The 20,527-nt window shown below is 43.2% G+C and overlaps 1 long non-coding RNA gene across 1 annotated transcript in view; it reads left to right on the forward strand.

Moving 5' to 3' along the window:
- Positions 1 to 825: 825 nt before the first annotated feature.
- Positions 826 to 20,527, forward strand: part of LOC143681668 (uncharacterized) — a 73,760-nt gene continuing 54,058 nt past the window's right edge. The window contains exon 1 of the long non-coding RNA XR_013174770.1: positions 826 to 1,939. This is a non-coding gene — a long non-coding RNA (uncharacterized LOC143681668). The remainder of the gene's footprint in view (positions 1,940 to 20,527) is intronic.

Here is a 20,527-nt window from a genome sequence, read left to right on the forward strand (position 1 = left end):
ATATTTGGTGGGTCAAACATTTGCAACCTGTAAAGGTAAGGAAGCTATGTAATCCTTTCCTTCTATACATGTGAATACATGAGCTTTGTAAAATGCATTTGCATTTTTCTACTTCATTGCTACTGTAGGCCTTTTCAGACTTATCCTGTGACATAATGAAGTCACACCACAATGCCAGTTGAACAGGATTGTCAACCGTACATGCCTTATAAACTGCCAATGCCAGGCTTTTACTCCAGATCACCATATTTCTAGCCACACAGAGTTCCCTGAACAGAGTCCACTTCTCGAATTTCACTTACACCTTTCCTTAGTTTCCAATTTCCCTTCTGTTTCTCGTGAATTGTAACCTCCTGAAGGGTTCCCACCCAGCCAGCAGCACCATTAGAACACCACAACGCAAAGGCTGGCTGCAGCTGGCTGCAGCTGAAGGTTCAATGCTTTAAGTGCTTGCAGTGGTCTCGACCAAGGAGGAAATTCCTGCAAATCCCTAGCTACAATCATCGTTGCCCTTTCTTGAGAGAAGTTCCACATGGGTTCCAAATACCAACATTATTTCTGCGTGACTCGGCACGCGTCAGGCGCAGCGGGCGCGGGCTGCTCCCCGTAGGCGCAAGGCCCCCGGCGGCGGGGTCTGTCACGGTGATTCTTCCGTGGCCACAGTTTCTCATCCCCTCTCCGGAGGAAAAAGGACCAGCAGCGGTGGGCACGAGTGCAAACAGCCAGCAGGCAAGTGAATGCACAGCTCAGACCACAGGCTCAGGTGGGTGCGACCATTTTGGCTTTCCCGTCCTGCCTCGCGTTGGCGCGGGGCATGGTGGGAGGCGCGCGGAGGGGCGTGGTTTCTGTTGAATGAGTAAGTGGAATTAGAAGAGGCAATTTAGGACAATTGAATGTTTGAGTGGTTAGTTTTATGTCTTATCTGGGCTACAGCGTCCAGTTGTTTGGTCAAACGCTGGCTACATCTTGCTGTGGAGGTATTTTGTAGAAAGGATAAGCATCTACAGTCAGCTCGACAAGATGGGTGGGCCCCATCCCAAAAGTGAAAGGCCTTTCAGGTGAGAACCGAGGTGTCCAGAAGAAAAAGAAACCCTGTCTCAGGATTACACCATCTTCTCTGAGTTTTCAGCCTGCTGGTGTCCCCATTGACTTCGGATTCAGGATTGCAACTTCACTGTGACTGGACATTTCAGCCTGCCAGCCTGTCCTGTGGATATTTTGTTTGCCAGTTCCTGCAGTCTCGTGAGCCGGTTCCTTGATAATCTCTTCATGTGTGGGTGGGTGTCCGCTGCTGGTTCTGCTTCTCCGGGGATTCCCGACTGAGAGACGGAGGTAGTGAAGCCTCCGCCCCAGGGCAGGGCAGATGTTCCTACAACACTGCGAGTCTGGGAAGCTGGTAGCCGAGCGAACCGCTCAGTGGGCAAATGTGTAGATGGGTCTTGGCCGGTGTTTTCAACCATGACGGCCTAATTCCCCATCTGAATGACTAATGCTAATAGATGGGACCAGGTCTGAGGCCAGACCTGCTCACGGCAGAGCCATTTTGTCTTCTTTCGGAGACTTTGCCCTGATGCCAGAGGAGGGGCAGACCAGTACGAGCAGATGGACCGAACTCTGACAGAAAATCAGAGCTCTTCTGGGAGGGCCTGAAAGTTCTCCAGAGCAGCGCTTCCCAAACTGCGTGTTAGTTACCCGTCTGCTAACCAAATACCGCACAATAGGCTGGCTTAACAACAGCGTTTTATTGGCTCACAGTTTTGAGACTTGGAGAAGTCCAGAATTGCAGCATCAGTCTCTCCCCGAAGACTGGTCTTCCGGAGCTGGCTGCCTGGGATCCTTGGGCCTTGACTTTCCCATCACGTGATGAGGTCCTCTCCTTCCTGTTCCAGATTTTGTTGACTTCCAGCTTCTCCTCCTCCCTGGTGGCTTTCTCCTTGAGGTATTCTCTTTATAACTTCTAGTAATAGGATTAAGACCTGTCCTGATTCAGTGGGGCTGCACCTTAATCAAAAATAGTATCTTCAAAAGGTGTTATTTAAAATGGGTTTATACCCACAGCAAAGGATTAAGAACATGTTTTTCTGGGGTACATAATTCCACCTACCACAGCTAGTGTTCCACAGATGTCAATATATGTTTGGAAAATGTACTAAGCACTGTCAATGCCTTGAGCGCATCTGCTTGCCTCTGAGTTCATGCCAGTCTTATGCCAGCTGCCAGCACCTGCATCTCATTCTCAGAGGACAGCCCCTGTCTGGAACCCACTTTACTAGTTGTGTCTCAGGTCAGAAGTACAGGAAATGTATACCCCTGGGATTAACCCTCCAGCAAGGACTGATGGGAATTCATGTACACATGTCCCAGCTCTACCTTTCCTCTCTGGGTCTCAGTCAACTAGACTAAAAAAATAGCCACTTTTCAGCTTGAAGAAGCAACCATAGCCTGGATGTCATGTAAATTGCTATGGTTGTATTGTGAATGTATCTAACACCACTGAATTAAATGATTAATTTTAGGTTGTGTTTTGGGGTGCTAGGTCCGTGGTGTGTGTTTTGCCCTGACTCTTGCCTACTTAAGCTCTAGGAAACCACAACGGAAGCTAACTTTAGGTGGAAGCTGACTTTAGAACAATTTTGTTGAAGCAGGGGGTGGCTTTTTCTTTCGTGTCTTATTTCTGCCCCTCCTACCAATGTTTCCTGGGATCACCTCTAAAATAAATTACTTACATCAACTCTTTGTCTTAGGGTCTGCTTCTGGGGGAACCCAAACTGAGACCAAAAAAATAGAATACTGTGTGTTGTTCTGGGAAAATTATAGCACATATTAGTATATTGAAGGCTCCAAGAAGTCCTCAGTAAGAAAGCATGCCACAGAGTTTAGCCCAAAGGTTCACAAACTTCCTCAGCTAGGGAACCCTTTCTTCTCCCTTGGAATGTTCTTTAATATCTCCCAGAATTCATATTCCTTAGAATGCAGTTTGGAAATGCTGCTACAAGGGTTGTGGAAGCCAGCACAACCCTAGGTGAGTTCCCTTGATTGCTGGGTGAGTAGGGTGATGTCCAGATGAGCCTGGCAGCTGCTCCGTTCTCAAGGTGGAGGGCGGTGTGACAGCAGAGGTTCCTGCAAGAGGCAGGGTCTGCACGTCACAACACTGGGCATCAGCATTTTTTTTTTTTTTTTTATGGCCAACTGATTTTTTTTTCTTTTTTTTTTTTAATTTTTTTTATTAATCAAAAAAAGAAATTAACACAACATTTAGAAATCATTCCATTCTACAAATGCACTCAGTAATTCTTAGTATCATCACATAGATGTATGATCATCATTTCTTAGTACATTTGCATCGATTTAGGAAAAGAACTAGCAAAACAGCAGAAAAAGATATAGAATGTTAATATAGAGAAGAGAATTAAAATAATAATAATAATATATATATATATAAAGGAAAAAGAAAAAAAACAAAAACAAAAGATACAAACACACAAACAAACAAACAAAAAACCATATTTCAGGTGCAGCTTCGTTCAGTGTTCCAACCTAGTTACATTACACTTAGGTATTATTGTGCTGTCCATTTTTGAGTTTTTGTATCTAGTCCTGTTGCACAGTCTGTATCCCTTCAGCTCCAATTACCCATTATCTTACCCTGTTTCTAACTCCTGCTGTTCTCTGTTACCAATGATATATTCCAAGCTGATTGTCGAATGTCGGTTCACATCAGTGGGACCTTACAGTATTTGTCCTTTAGTTTTGGGCTAGACTCACTCAGCATAATGTTCTCTAGGTCCATCCATGTTATTACATGCTTCATAAGTTTAGTCTGTCTTAAAGCTGCATAATATTCCATCGTAGGTATACGCCACAGTTTGTTTAGCCACTCGTCTGTTGATGAACATTTTGGCTGTTTCCATCTCTTTGCAATTGTAGATAATGCTGCTATAAACACTGGTGTGCAAATGTCCGTCTGTGTCTTTGCCCTTAAGTCCTTTGAGTAGATACCTAGCAGTGGTATTGCTGGGTCGTAATCCATTCTGCCATTCTATGTCTTTTGATTGGGAAATTCAGCCCATTAACTTTTAGTATTATTACTGTTTGGATAATATTTTCCTCTACCATTTTGGCTTTTGTATTATATATATCATATCTGATTTTCCTTCTTTCTACACTTTACTCCATACCTCTCTCTTCTGTCTTTTCGTATCTGACTCTAGTGCTCCCTTTAGTATTTCTTGCAGAGCTGGTCTCTTGGTCAAAAATTCTCTCAGTGACTTTTTGTCTATAAATGTTTTAATTTCTCCTTCATTTTTGAAGGACAATTTTGCTGGATATAGGAGTCTTGGTTGGCAGTTTTTCTCTTTTAGTAATTTAAATATATCATCCCACTGTCTTCTAGCTTCCATGGTTTCTGCTGAGAAATCTACATAGTCTTATTGGGTTTCCCTTGTATGTGACAGATTGTTTTTCTCTTGCTGCTTTCAAGATCCTCTCTTTCTCTTTGACCTCTGACATTCTAACTAGTAAGTGTCTTGGAGAACGCCTATTTGGGTCTATTCTCTTTGGGGTGCGCTGCACTTCTTGGATCTGTAAATTTAGGTCTTTCATAAGAGTTGGGAAATTTTCAGTGATAATTTCTTCCATTAGTTTTTCTCCTCCTTTTCCCTTCTCTTCTCCTTCTGGGACACCCACAACACGTATATTTGTGCGCTTCATATTGTCATTCAGTTCCCTGATCCCCTGCTCAAGTTTTTCCATTCTTTTCCCTATAGTTTCTGTTTCTTTTTGGAATTCAGATGTTCCATCCTCCAGTTCACTAATTGTAGCTTCTGTCTCTTTAGATCTACCATTGTAGGTATCCATTGTTTTTTCCATTTTTTCTTCTTTGTCCTTCACTCCCATAAGTTCTGTGATTTGTTTTTTCAGATTTTCTATTTCTTCTTTTTGTTCAGCCCATGTCTTCTTCATGTCCTCCCTCAATTTATTGATTTGGTTTTTGAAGAGTTTTTCCATTTCTGTTCGTATATTCAGCATTAGTTGTCTCAGCTCCTCTATCTCATTTGAACTATTGGTTTGTTCCTTTGACTGGGCCATATCTTCAATTTTCCGAGCGTCATCCATTATTTTCTGCTGGTGTCTGGGCATTTGATCAGATTTCCCTGGGTGTGGGACCCAGCTGGTTGAAAGCTTTTTCTGTGAAATCTCTGGGCTCTGTTTTTCTTTTCCTGCCCAGTAGGTGGCGCTCGTGGCGCTCGTCTGTCTGCACGGCAGTCGGCCCTGGAAACCGCGCGTGGAGGCGGGGGTCGCTGGCCGCCGCGGCTTGGGAGAGTGCCGGTCCTAATTGCCCAGCTGGCCCGAAACGCCAAGCGTGACGGGAGGGCCCCGCTATCCAACGTTCCCAGTCAGACCGGGGAGCCACGTGCGTGGAGGGGACCCCAGTCGCCAGCCGCCCCGGCCAGGAAAACGCGCGCCCCTCGGGTATCTCACCGCAGCAGATTCTCCCTGCCTGTTCAGCTGTTCCAGAATGGGGTACGCTGTCTTTTTGGTCTCTGTCGTGACTCCGGGAGCTGTTTCGTATTGTTTCTGTTTCTTTAGTTGCTTTTCTGGAGGAGGAACTAAGACCCGCGCGTCTTACTAAGCCGCCATCTTCTCCGGAAGTTCGAGCTGTGTTTCGGCATCAGCATTTTTATACGTGCATCCAAAAGCATTGGGATAGATGTTACTGTTACAAAGCCCCAAAGGACATGATTCCTGCTCCTCCGGAGCTCACGGTGTCAGGGCTCGCAGTGCAGTGAGGGGTGGACAAGTAGCAGAAATTACAGTCCAGAGTGACCGTGCCAGGATCAATATCAGGGATGCTGCTTCTGGCTCCTGGGGATAGTAAAGATGGAAAGCAAGGGCGTACATGATGTGTAATAAGCCTTCTGATGCTTCAGAGATCCCTAAGCCATTAGAATGCCATTCAACTTTCTCTATGACCACTAAAAATGCCCCTTTCCTGTGAAAGTCTCCCTGGCGGCGTGGGAGATGACTCCCAGGGATGAGTCTGGCCCTGGTACCCTGGGATCAACAGTGCCACCCTCATCAAAAGGGGGAAGAGAATGTAACAAATAAGATATCTGTGGCTGAGCTAGTTCAGATAGAGTCAAGAGGCTACTCTGGAGGTCACTCATGCAAGCTTTAGTTAAACATTGCTGCCTACAATAACTTGCCAAACCCCAACCAAAAACATTTTAGCCAATCCTTAAGGACATCTAGGACACTATATAAGATTCTACAAAGGTTCCATGCACTAGAGTAACTTTCCAGAAACCTACAATATGCAGATGGGTCCCTGGACCAGATGAGCCCTGAAATGCAGAGGGGCCAGCCTCCCCAAAACATCAACTAGTTCTATCCCGCATCCCATATTATCATCAGCCCCTTCCAACATGGAAAAGTTAGAAAGGCCATAGCCCAAATACCCTCAAACAGTGGGGGAAAGATCAAAGGTGATGGTGGAGGTACATAGAGAAGATCGGGTTTAACAAATGAGTATGATTGCTGAGTCATTATTTTTGATATTTCTTTTAACCTCCAGTACCTTTAGAGCAGCTTGAACTAAAAACCTAAAATTTTGGAATTGTGACCTATACCAAACTCTGAAATCTGTTCTACAACTGATTGCTGTGATGTACTTTGGAATTTATTGCTTTTTTTTGTATATATGATATTTATCACAAAAAAGAAAAAAGAGGAGGAGTATAACAAAGAAGATAGTATTTAGCAAATGAATATGACTGCTGAACCATTGTATTGATATTTATTTGTTTTGGTCTCCAGTATCTTGGAGCAGGTAGAAGAAAAAGTGAAAAATTGTGGAACTGTAACCCATATCAAACTTTAAAATCTTTTCTAAAACACTTGTTAAAATGTGCTTGGAAATTTATTGCTTTTTTGTATATATATTACTTCGTAATAGGGACAAAACATTTTTTTAAATGCCCCTTTCTTTCCCTCAAGATGAAACAGATTAAATAATGCTGAAATAATATCTTCAGTTCAGCGTCAAATTGCATGTATTCACGCCCCAACTATTTAAAAGTGTTATTTATGGGCCAATCTTCTTCCTATTAAAATTAAATGGCATGAAATTCGAATTACCCTAGTTGAATTCATATCTTTCTCTAATGCATTTATCCATTTTTAGAGGAGTCTGTGAAAGGCTGCCCTGGTTTTGGTCAGGAAGGCACAGTCCCCATGCTCCCTGCTCCCTTTAAAGGCCCTTGGGCTGGCGGAAGGGGCAGCACCCTGGCCTCCACCCCATCTCCTCAACCAGGAAACAGGGATGAACACAGTCCAGCTTCATAGAGCTTGCTTCCTGAGAATACATAGATTAGTGCATGTGAAACACCTAGAGCGGGGCTGGAGACATCCCAGGCACCCGGGAAGTGCTCCATAGTGAGATGTTATGATGAGCATCCCCAGGGAGTCTCCTTCTGCTCAGGCTCAGGAATAAACCCCAGAGGATGGAGCTGGAGCCACGAGACCCAGATCCACGTCCCAGCTTTGCCCCTACCTACAGGGTGCCCTAGGCCCTCTCTGGCTCTCCATTTTCTAGTCTAAAAAGGGTACGATAATCTTTCCAAGCCTGGAAGACCCCCCACGGCACAGCTTCCGGGTGTATAGCTTCGGGAGTGTGGCCTACTTTGGTGGGAACCTGGCTAGCTCCCTGGAGTTCACAACCCCAGCATATTCAAGCTTATTCAAGGACAGTTTAGGGCCCCAAGATATAAGGAAAATGAGTAGCAGATTTTTGCATCATGTAATTGCTTGGAGACTCTCAAAGGAAAGGTCTCCGCATTGTCTACCTATGGTTCCGCCAAGCCCTGAGTCCCACAGAGTTCACCATCACCTTAAAGGAGGTGGGTGTCCTTCTGGACAGACAGAACATTTTCACCTGTCCACAGGCCCCCACTGCTCGAGGCCAAAGCTAGGTTCCTCACCCTTTAAAAAATCTGGGTCTGAGGGATTTGCAAACCTAAGCTTCTTCACCATCAGGAATTTACTCACAGAAATGTACAACTGAAAGGAACTTTGGAGGCCAGCATGTCAACCCCTCGATCACCAATGACAAATCCCCCATCCAGGTTCTCTTCACTGCCCACTCTTTTGGCCTTGATCTATGCCGCTGGGCACTGATCTCTCATTTACCTTGATGCAAATCCTAGGGTACCTCAGGGGTAGGGGGAGTTTTATATTAACCTTAACTAACAGGAATTACCACCATATCAGAATTCTCATTTAATCAGGATATGGTAGGGTGTTTTCCACTGAACTTCTATGAGAATGAGACAAATGACAAGATAATGTGACACTTAATTTTAAAAACTACAAATAAATCACTTATAAAAGTTTGTCTTTTTTTTTTTCCAGCTAGTTCTGTATTGAGAATCATAAATCTGGGGTGGGGTTGCTGCTAAGAATTTACTGAGTGAGCATTTCTCCAACTGCAGTTGGGACCCAGTAGTGGCTCGTGAAGCCAGTGAACACCATGTTTGAGAAAACAAAATAGAATAGAAAGGGAAAGAATGCATCACAAAGTATTTTTCCTAAAATGTTTGCTTCAATTCTATATAAACATAGATATATGGATGAACTCTTTGAGTGGCAGTCAAGTCAACTGTGGGTACAGTCAAAAAATTTGAAATTTCTGAGGTGGTCCCACCCCATCACCTTTCAAATGCAGCCACACAGGTACTTGCTCTCGCTCACCTGTTAGAAAGAGGCCCCCTGACCCGTGGTTTCCTGTTCTTTGTGCCAAGCTGTCTCCACCTCCCCTTTCTAGTCCTGGATATTCAGAGTTGTCACCCTGTCCATGAAAGGTCCTTCCCTTTAGATGGCCTCTAGAATATGGCATTTATTTATTGCAGGGAAGCAGACCAATCCATGTTGGGAAGATTTACTGTGAGAACTAAGGACTAAAAGGGGTTCTAGTGAATATTGTGTCGATTAGAAAAATTTACTGAGCAAGCCCACCTCAGTTTCTAAGGATTCTAGCTGACTATACACTTTTATATCCTCCTGTCTCCCAACCCAGCCCTATTCGCTTGCATCATATTGGGCACATGTCAGCTTGAAGCTATTGGAATTGCCTGGCTGGAGGCAGAATGATTTCCTGCTGTTCTGGATGGGTCCCCATTAGCAGCTGGGTAATACAGGACCCTTGGACTTTCTTTTTTTTTTTTTTTTTAATAATTTTTTATTAATTAAAAAGAAATTACAAGAAAGAAACACAAACATCCGTAATATATGCTCATTCCATTCTACATATATAATCAGTAATTCACAATATCATCACATAGTTGCATATTCATCATCATGATAATTTCTGAGAACATTTGCATCAATTCAGAAAAAGAAATAAAAAGGCAACAGAAAAATAAAACAAAAACAGAAAAAGAAAAAGAATTTTTACATACCATATTCCTTATCCCTCCCTTTCATTGATCGCTAGTATTTCAAACTGAATTTATTTTAACATTTTTTCCTCTATTATTTATTTATTTATTTTCCTGAATCTACTATGTGCTTTTATTTTTTTATCCAATTTTTAAAATTTTTTTTAATTAATCAAAAAAAAAGAAAAGAAATTAACACAACATTTAGAAATCATTCCATTCTACACATGCACTCAGTAATTCTTAGTATCATCACATAGATGCATGATCATCATTTCTCAGCACATTTGCATCGATTTAGGAAAAGAACTAGCAAAACAGCAGAAAAAGATATAGAATGTTAATATAGAGAAGAGAATTAAAATAATAATACTAATAAAATATATATATATATAAAAAGGAAAAAGAAAAAAACAAAAACAGAAGATACAAACAAACAAACAAACAAACAAAAAACCATATTTCAGGTGCAGCTTCATTCAGTGTTCCAACATAGTTACATTACACTTAGGTATTATTGTGCTGTCCATTTTTGAGTTTTTGTATCTAGTCCTGTTGCACAGTCTGTATCCCTTCAGCTCCAATTACCCGTTATCTTACCCTGTTTCTAATTCCTGCTGGTCTCTGTTACCAATGATATATTCCAAGCTGATTCTCGAATGTCGGTCCACATCAGTGGGACCATACAGTATTTGTCCTTTAGTTTTTGGCTAGACTCACTCAACATAATGTTCTCTAGGTCCATCCATGTTATTACATGCTTCATAAGTTTAGTCTGTCTTAAAGCTGCATAATACTCCATCGTAGGTATACGCCACAGTTTGTTTAGCCACTCGTCTGTTGATGGACACTTTGGCTGTTTCCATCTCTTTGCAATTGTAGATAATGCTGCTATAAACACTGGTGTGCAAATGTCCGTTTGTGTCTTTGCCCTTAAGTCCTTTGAGTAGATACCTAGTAGTGGTATTGCTGGGTCGTAATCCATTCTGCCATTCTATGTCTTTTGATTGGGAAATTCAGTCCATTACCTTTTAGTGTTATTACTGTTTGGATAATATTTTCCTCTACCATTTTGGCTTCTGTATTATATATATCATATCTGATTTTCCTTCTTTCTACACTTTACTCCATACCTCTCTCTTCTGTCTTTTCGTATCTGACTCTAGTGCTCCCTTTAGTATTTCTTGCAGAGCTGGTCTCTTGGTCACAAATTCTCTCAGTGACTTTTTGTCTATAAATGTTTTAATTTCTCCTTCATTTTTGAAGGACAATTTTGCTGGATATAGAAGCCTTGGTTGGAAGTTTTTCTCTTTTAGTAATTTAAATATATCATCCCACTGTCTTCTAGCTTCCATGGTTTCTGCTGAGAAATCTACACATAGTCTTATTGGGTTTCCCTTGTATGTGATGGATTGTTTTTCTCTTGCTGCTTTCAAGATCCTCTCTTTCTCTTTGACCTCTGACATTCTAACTAGTAAGTGTCTTGGAGAACGCCTATTTGGGTCTATTCTCTTTGGGGTGCGCTGCACTTCTTGGATCTGTAAATTTAGGTCTTTCATAAGAGTTGGGAAATTTTCAGTGATAATTTCTTCCATTAGTTTTTCTCCTCCTTTTCCCTTCTCTTCTCCTTCTGGGACACCCACAACACGTATATTTGTGCGCTTCATATTGTCATTCAGTTCCCTGATCCCCTGCTCAAGTTTTTCCATTCTTTTCCCTATAGTTTCTGTTTCTTTTTGGAATTCAGATGTTCCATCCTCCAGTTCACTAATTGTAGCTTCTGTCTCTTTAGATCTACCATTGTAGGTATCCACTGTTTTTTCCATTTTTTCTTCTTTGTCCTTCACTCCCATAAGTTCTGTGATTTGTTTTTTCAGATTTTCTATTTCTTCTTTTTGTTCAGCCCATGTCTTCTTCATGTCCTCCCTCAATTTATTGATTTGGTTTTTGAAGAAGTTTTCCATTTCTGTTCGTATATTCAGCATTAGTTGTCTCAGCTCCTGTATCTCATTTGAACTATTGGTTTGTTCCTTTGACTGGGCCATATCTTTAATTTTCCGAGCATCATCCATTATTTTCTGCTGGTGTCTGGGCATTTGATCAGATTTCCCTGGGTGTGGGACCCGGCTGGTTGAAAGGTTTTTCTGTGAAATCTCTGGGCTGTTTTTCTTTTACTGCCCGGTAGGTGGCACTCGTGGCGCTCGTCTGTCTGCGGGGCCCACCAGTAAAAGATGCCGTGGCTCCTTTAACTGGCCAGTCCGAATCTTGCAGTCAGCCCGGGAAACTGCGCGTGGAGGGGGTGGATCGCCGGCCGCCGTGGCTTGGGGGACTCCGGTCCAAATTGCCCAGCTGGCCCGAGACGCCAAGCGTGGCGGGAGGGCCCCACTATCCAACGTTCCCACTCAGACCGGGGAGCCACGTGCGTGGAGGGGACCCCAGTCGCCAGCCGCCCCGGCCGGGAAAACGCGCGCCCCTTGGATATCTCACCGCAGCGGATTCTCCCTGCCCCTTCAGCCGTTCCAGAATGGGGTACGCTGTCTTTTTGGTCTCTGTTGTGGCTCCGGGAGCTGTTTCGTATTGTTTCTGTTTCTTTAGTTGCTTTTCTGGAGGAGGAGCTAAGACCCGCGCGTCTTACTAAGCCGCCATCTTCTCCGGAACTTTCTTCAGCTTATTAGTAACCAACAGAGGTATGACCACCGTCTCCGTCTTCAGTCCATCGCGGTTGCCTTGTGAACTGCCCGACTCTCCTCTTTCTGCATTCTCAAATCGACCCTTGGACTTTCAATCTCGTTTTGAGCTCTGGTGGGTCTTGGCTTAGTCCAGAGATTGTAGATCACCTGGCAGGGTAGATGGGCATGGAGGGGGTGGTCAGCAAATTATAGGGTTTATTTTGACTTTTGGGGCAACAGATCTGAGTTCACATCCTAGCTCTACAACAAAACAGATTTTTAATCTTGAAAAAGTCCCATCATTTCATTAAGCCCTAAGATTTCACTCATTCATTCAACAATATCAGGCCAATATTTCTTGAGAGCCTACCACATGCCAGGTACTATGCTAGGGGCTAAAGCAAAGCTCCCATGGAGCTTAAAATATACCAGGAAAGAGATTCATCAAACAAATAATCATTTAGTTATAATTGTAGTGAATCAATGAAAGCATATTATAGGGTTCATCAATAAAGAAATATATATTAAATACTATAGGGTTATTCAGTAAAGGACTAAAGAAGTCCCTCTGAGGAGGTGATTTTTGAGGTGACAGTCAGAAGAGTGGAGGTGGGGGGGTAGAAAGCCCACAAGAAGAGGACAGCATGTGCAAAGGGCCTGGAGTCACCAGGTGTTTGCTGTATATGAAGACGGGAAAGGCCAGTGCAGCCTGTTGGCCAGGGCCAAAGAAAGAAAATGGGGTTGGAGGAGAAGTTCAAGGGCTCTGAGGAATGAGAAACTAATAATTACCCCCTGTGGCTTTTGAAAATGTTAAAGGATTTAAGATACTTAATGTACCTAAAATGCTTAGAACACACAAGTGTGGAAGGAAGTGTGATGGCTAATTTTATGTGTCAACTTGGCTGGGCTATGGTGTTCAGTTGTTTGGTTGGACATTAGTCTAGATGTTGTGAAGGTGTTTTGTAGAGGTGATTAATGTCTACAACCAGTTGACCTTAAGTAAATGAAATGACCCTCAAAAATGTGGGTGGATCTCATCCAGTCAGTTGAAAGCCACAAGAACAAACATTGAGGTTTCCCAGAGAGGGCGGAATTCTGCCTCCATGCGGTAACAGAAATCCTGCCTGAATTTCCAGCCTGTTGGATTGCCCTATTGGTTTCCGATTTACTAACCCCTACAATCGCATGAACCATTTCTTTAAATAAATCTATTAACAAATACATACATATATACTTATAGTTCTACACTTATATTCTATTGATTCTGTTTCTTTGGAGAACTCTGACTAACATAAGATGTAAATTAATAGTTTATAAACTCTGGTTGCAACAGACCAAAATTTCTGTAGCTGTGCTTCTCCTCACAGAATTCCAAATACAGTGCAAACATCATCCTTCTAGTTTCTGAGGCCTGAACTTTGAGACATCCTCTCTTCCCTTTTACTCACAGCTCATATTTAATCTAGAAATGCTCTCCACCTCCAATGCATCCCTTGACCTCCACGTCTTCGCACCCACACCCCCCATCCCCATGGCTGTCCTACCTCCTGTAAACCACCGTCTTGACACGGTTTTCCCGGGACACTATCTAAGATGGAACTGTGCATGTAGGAAGTTATTGGGGTCCATGCCTGTGGGGGAGAAAGGGGGAGCAGGACTGGGCAGGGGAGAAGGTGAACTGCTATAACAGAAGTCTCTGTCAGTTCCATGGGGAGCCCTGGAGCTAGGATGGCACCAGATTGCCCAGCATTGAGGTAGCCAGGCCATGCCTTTGTCTCCCCATTGTCCACTGAGCAGTCAGTGGTTGTGGACTGTCCCTGGATGAGGCAGCTCCCTGAAAGTGACCTAAGCCAGAATCATGAGCACCAACCTTCCTGGCACAGGTAGATTGAGTCCTTGGCTCCCAAAGAGCATCTGAAAACCTCCCCTACAAGGTAAGTGCCTGGGAAGCTGGCACTTTGTCTCGTTCACCAAAACATCCCCAGTGACCAAAATAGTAGGTACTTTGTGAACATTTGTTCACTGGAAGCCAATTAGAGATTATAATTCGGCAATCATTTTGAGAATTGCGTTGGAATGGGTGTGGGAGATGAAATCTTTACAGGGTTATTGGTGGGATTTTTAAAGGATGGAGCACAAGCAAATAGAGGCCATATTTTTAAAGAAAAGATTAGTATCATTTTTATGTCTTCTGCAGATTTTATTCAAAGGATTATAGACTCACCTTATGAACAGTCATACTCAACTATGGGTCCCAGCTCAGAGATCCTAGTTTAGTTGGATTGGGGATTTTTAAGAGCTCATCAGGTGATTCCATGTAGCCAAACTTGAGAACTACTGTAAAAGGCGAGATGGGCCTGGCCATCAAATCTGACTTGCTGGAGATCCATTTGGAAAATAATTTTGTGCATGATGAAGTGTCTCCTTTGGTCAGACCACCTTGTGGATATAGATGTTAGTAGCTGGAGGACCAAGAAGTGAGAATGTACATACATTTGAGGTTAATTTGATCTAGAATTTAGCTGTTTTGCCAACAGCCGTGAGCCAAGTTCCCTTCTTCACTTGATATGGTGTCTGCTTTTATTTGTCAACAAGATAGTTGAGAAAAAATTTTCAAATAAAACCAGTTGCACCTGTTTCTATAAATGACACTGTGTCCTAGTTTTCTCCAGGCTGAGATTCACTTAGTTTCCCTTTTTCAAAGCCGTTGCAGCTGAAAATTAAAACTTTCACAACTAAACAAATTGTATGCAGCCATATTGATTTTCTTAGCTGAGCTAATGCGAATCTGGTTTTGTCTCTTGCTTTTTAGTCTTAGGTATATGTTAATGCCTTCTTCCATCATTTTTTGGCTTGTTGTAGTAGTTAACACAGAAAACACTCCTGCAAGACAAGAGTTATCCTTGCTAGCATTAGCAATTCTTGAGTGAACTGTAGTAGGCATGGAGACTTGGCCAAGAACAACCGAAACTGCTGGAGAGTCAAGAAATCAGGAAATAATCCACATCACTGCGGGTGAAGGGTCTGCATACTGCTCTTTGAAACGTGATTACCTTCTGCCAAACTGTGTTTTAAGATTTTATTTCCTGGCTAAAACGGTTGCCGTATAACTCTGGGCTATTTCAGAAAGTGTATCTGTAACCAGAAAGCAGTTCGTGTTAGGACTTGTGAGATGGGATGCTTAGCACCCATTTGAAGATCTTGATGCAATTAACCTACAAATGAGGGGTAAGGGAGTGTGGTAGTTAGATTCAGTTGTCAACTTGGCCAGGTGAGGGCACCTATTTCTGTTGCTGTGGACATGAGCCAATGGTACGTGAACCTCCTCTGTTGCTGATTACATCTGCAGTTGGCTAGGAGGTGGGCCTGCTGCAGTGAAAGGTATTTGACTTAATTGGCTGGTGCTTAAATGAGAAAGCGCAATGTAGCACAGCCCAAGCAGCTCAGCATTCCTCATCTCAGCACTTGCAGCTCAGCCCAGGCCTTTGGAGATGCAGAAAGGACTCACCCCGGGGAAAGTTGCTGGAACTCAGAGGCCTGGAGAGAAGGCCAGCAGAGACCGTCCTGTGCCTTCCCACGTAAGAAAGAACCTCAGGTGAAAGTTAGCTGCCTTTCCTCTGAAGAACTAACAAAACAAATCCCCTTTTATTAAAAGCCAATCCATCTCTGGTGTGTTGCATTCTGGCAGCTAGCAAACTAGAATAGGGAGTAACGCCCAAGGCCACACCACTGCTGGTCACTGCCCTTGGCCACCCTGCTGGCTCCCTGACCTGCCCCGATAGTCAACCCTGCCCCGATAGTCAACCCTGCCCCTCTGACACTGTGCAAAGGCTCATGCTTGGAAAAAGTCTCATTTGGCCTTCACAGAGAAGGGAGTCCATGTCAGTGTCGAAGTGTTTTACTCTGAGCTTGAGCCATGTCATCTTCCCTTGAGGGCAAGGCTTATGGGAGCTGTGGCTCAAATGAGAGAACCTGGGGTGGGGGGGCACATCAAATCCCGCGGTGGCCTCTGCAGCCTTGAGGCCACAGCTGGGGCTGTCGAGCTGGGATGGACTTTGAGTCTCTGTGAGCCAATCCCGCTGTTGAATTTCCATTTTCCTAGAAGTGGAGCAAAGGTCATTGTAAAAGTGGTCCTCCCAAGGCGTGGGTGGAGGGGACTCAGGGGCTGGAGGGATCTCTTGCCTCACCGAGTAAGGGGAACCTGCCAACAGTGTTAAGATCCAAATACTGATGACCAAAGGGAAAATAAAATCATAACATGGATTTTAACTCTTGCTATTGCTAGAGAAAAAAAAAATTAATCTGAAAGAAAATGTGTGAGCCTCTGTGGAGGCAGAGCTGTCAGAGGCGACAGATGGACGAGGACCTCTGAGGGGCTGTCCAACCTTGGGCTGTTGCGTCAGGGGATCAGATCTCTGGCATAACCCAGATCAGGTGTGCAGATGCCCGAAGACAAGAACCTGGGTAATTAATTTCATTTACTATCAGTGGCACCAAGCATTGTCTTCTTTTTCTTGAGTCTTGTAAACTAATTTTCTGAAGATAATTTTAAAAGCCTTGTTCCAAAATGTTCAGAGAAAAGTGCCTACCAAGGTGATTATTTTGTAGAGAACAATGTTCCATTCAATATGTATGTGTGGCATGTTTAATTCTACTGATGATATATGCCGTGTGCCCTAGACACAGGCGATACAATAGTGAACAAAATGGAAAGGACCCCTTAAAGGACCTGCTTAAAGGTCTTCACCTTGTAAGGAGATGGGCCCAAAGCAAATAAACAAACACAATAATCACACTTGTGATAAGTATAGGAAGGAAAATGTTGGCCCAGAGGGAAATTCTGTTAAAACAGGAGCTTGATCGTTTCATCATAGCTTATCCATAAGTTAGAGAGTCACATATTCACTCACAGCCTGAGTAATGAGAGATCCAGTGACGGGATATGGGGCATGTGACCGGAGTAGAGGTCGATGACAGTAGCTGGTGGGGACACAAGTAGTTGGAATTCAGGACACAAGGCAGTGAACGCAGCCAGCAGGGTCTCCAGCTCCATCCCAGGCTGAGAGCCATGTGGGATGCATGAGTCGGTGGGACTTAGCTGTGTGTCCCTAGGTTCTGGCTCCCTCATGGGCCCTCGCACTTCATATTGGCTACTCTACTGTTTTAGGCTTCTAGGAACAAGAACAAAAAAAAATCTCTTAGAAATTCTACAAAGGCTCCATAGACTATGATTCCTTTCCAGAAACCTACAAACTCCAGATGGACTCCTAGGCCAGATAAATCCTGAAATGCAGAGGGGCCAGCCTCTCCAGAACATCAACTAGTTCCATCCCCCTATTCTATATTATCAATACTCCTTTCTAACATGAAAAAGTTAGAATGGCCATAGCCCAAATACCCCAAAGATTGGGAGAAAAATCAAAGGAGAAGGAGGAGTAATAATAGAGAAGGTAGGATTTAACAAATGAGTATGACTGCTGAATAATTACACTGATATTCCTTTTCATCTTCAGTGTCTTGGAGGAGCTAGAAGTAAAAACCTAAAATTGTGGAATTGTAACCCACACCAAACTCTGAATTCTTCTCTACAACTAATTGTTGTAGTATGCTTTGAAATTTATCACTTTTCTGAGTATATGTTTGTTCCAGTTTGCTAGCTGCCGGAATGCAATATAACAGAAACAGATTGGCTTTTAAAATGGGGAATTTGATAAGTTTCTAGTTTACAGTTCTAAGGCCAATAAAATGTTCTAATTAAAACAAGTTATAGAAATGTCCAAGCTAAGGCATCCAGGGAAAGATACCTTGATTGAAGAAGGCTGATGAAGTTCACGTTTCTCTCTCAAGTGGAAGGGCACATGGCGAACACAGCATAATCTGCTAGCTTTCTCTCCTGGCTTCCTGTTTCATGAAGTTCCCCAAGAGGCGTTTTCCTTCTTCATTTCCAAAGGTCGCTGGCTGGTGGACTCTCTGCTTCTCATGGCTATGTCATTCTCTACTCTCTCAGAATCTCTTACTTTCTCCAAAAATTCCCTCTTTTATAGGATTCCAGTAAAGTTATCATGACCCACCTAGAAGGGTGGAGTCACATTTCCACCTAATTCTGTTTAATAACCACTCTTGATAGAGTCACATCTCCAGGGAGATAATCTAATTAAAGTTTTAAATATACAATACTGAATAGGGATTAGAAGAAATGGTTGCCTATACAAAATGGGATTAAGATTAAAATATGGCTTTTCTAGGGTACATACATCCTTTCAAACTGGCACAATGTTATTTTTCAGAATAAAAACAATCAAAAAATTGATAAAAAAAGTCTCTTGGCACTCTTAGGTCACCTCAAATGATGTATTTGATTATTAAGATACAAGAGAGACTGCAGTACCAAAATGTGCCTAGGATATTAAAAGAAGGCAGTTACCTATTAAACTCATATATAGATCTGAAACTCCTTAAAATATACAGAAATATATATGAAGGACAATCCATTAAATCTAAATGAGGTTTGTTCCAAGGGCTCTGTAACATTCGAAAATAAATTAATGTAATTCACAATTTTATTAGAATAAAAGAGAAGAATTCAATAATCATCTCTAAAAGTTTAAAAAAGAAAGTGATAAAATTCAATACCTATTCAAGAATTAAAAATAATAAACTGAGTAATATTCTAACACAAAAGACTATATACCTAATTAGCTAAATGTTGTTTATGAAAAATCTCAAGCAAAATCCATTTTAATGGTAAACTATTGAAAGACCTTTCAAAGCACCTATTCACATCAAGCACTCAAGAGGGCCTGCAATAACACTTTCACTCATCTAGGCCATAAAAGATACACAAGAGGACAAAGGAATGGAGCCATGCAGGAGCCTCCAGTTGGTGGGTGCTGTCCTGCAGCGGGGCTTCCTCAGTGCAGACATGGAGGCGGGTGCAAGGGGTACAAACATGCCCTCTGGGTATGGAACCATCTGGAAGGGAGCTGTGGGTGGGTCGGACACATGAGCCTCCCAGCCAGGGCTCTGGTCACCTTAGCAACTGGAGGATATAACCTCCTCCCAAGGGGAGGGAGACAGACAATGCGTGGAGCAAGCAGCCCTGGGCATCAGAGGGAGCCAAGGGTAAATTAATTAGTGCCTTGTCTTTTGGGGGGGCTGTGGGCACATCAGCAATGGGAAAAGATATTTTTTCCTCTCCCCATGATGGGGTAGACAGGTAAACCTTTGGGTTCTAGAATTCCAGGCTCCCTTGCCCTGGGGGAAGTTGACAGTCAGTTTCTGTTTTAGGCAAGGTGGAGGTTTTGGCCATCCTAAAGATCACTCCCACCCCTCAAACCCCAAATACACAGCCCTTTATTTGAAAGATCTAGGCCAATTAAGATGAAGGACCCAAGAGGGAGAGGAGGAGGAATTCGCAAGAGGAAAGGGAAGAAGGGTGTTTAAGAAAGGGTTGGTAAGGCCAGGGGACATGGAAACCTGTCCAGGGGGCGGGGGGTGTTTCACCATGGTGGTGAGGGGAGGGAGGTTGTCAAGATCAGAGAGGGATGGGGGCTGCAGAGACACCTTAGTTTGCTGTGCTGCTATGGCGAGTACCACACAGTGGGTTAGCTTAAACAATAGCAATGCAGTGTCTCATGGTTTAGGAGGCCAGAAGTCCAAATCAAGGCATCTCAAGGCTGTGCTTTCTCTCAGAATCCTGTAGCGTTCTGCTGCTGGTCCGCTGCAACCCTCAGGGCTCCCATCATATGCCACCTCTCTCTCTTCCTGTCTGCTCCTCTGTTTCCTCTCACTGTAGCTCTGGCTTCTCTTTGTGGCCCTCTCTGAATCTTGGCCTGCAGGACCATGAATTAAGGTCCACCTGATTCATCTGGGTCACACCTTAACTAAAAATAGTATCTGCTAAAGTTGCTCTTTATAACGGGTCTGCCCTGGAGGAATGCTGGTGAGGATTAGGAGTATGCCCTTCATTGGGGCCCGTCATTCAATCTGCCACATCTGGGGACTCAGTTGTATCACCTGGTGCAGGTGCCTATGTGTGACCAGCTTCGGGGGTGGGGGGTGGGGAGTTGATCCCGCCAGTAGAGCTTCTGGCTTTCAAAAAGCACAGACTCCTGACCCAACAACCTTTGCTGCAGGAAAGATTCACACTCAGGTTTACAGATGGGTTTTGGGATTTCTTTTAAACAGAAAGAGAATGCCCTCCTTTGGTGGCAACTGTAAAATTTCATAGTGATTGAAAAGCTAAAATCTTTCTAAAAGTGCCATGATCTACAAGCAATCTACTTTTTTTGTGGCCAAAAATTTCAGATAAACATTTGCACATGCCAATGTTATGGTTTTTGACTTGTAGACAAACTGGTGCTTTAGATCATGTGTCTACAAATTCATTTTAGAATGAATTTTAATACAGTTCATACAAAGTCA

This window comes from Tamandua tetradactyla, chromosome 4 (genome assembly GCF_023851605.1).
Source record: "Tamandua tetradactyla isolate mTamTet1 chromosome 4, mTamTet1.pri, whole genome shotgun sequence".
Taxonomy (NCBI): domain Eukaryota; kingdom Metazoa; phylum Chordata; class Mammalia; order Pilosa; family Myrmecophagidae; genus Tamandua; species Tamandua tetradactyla.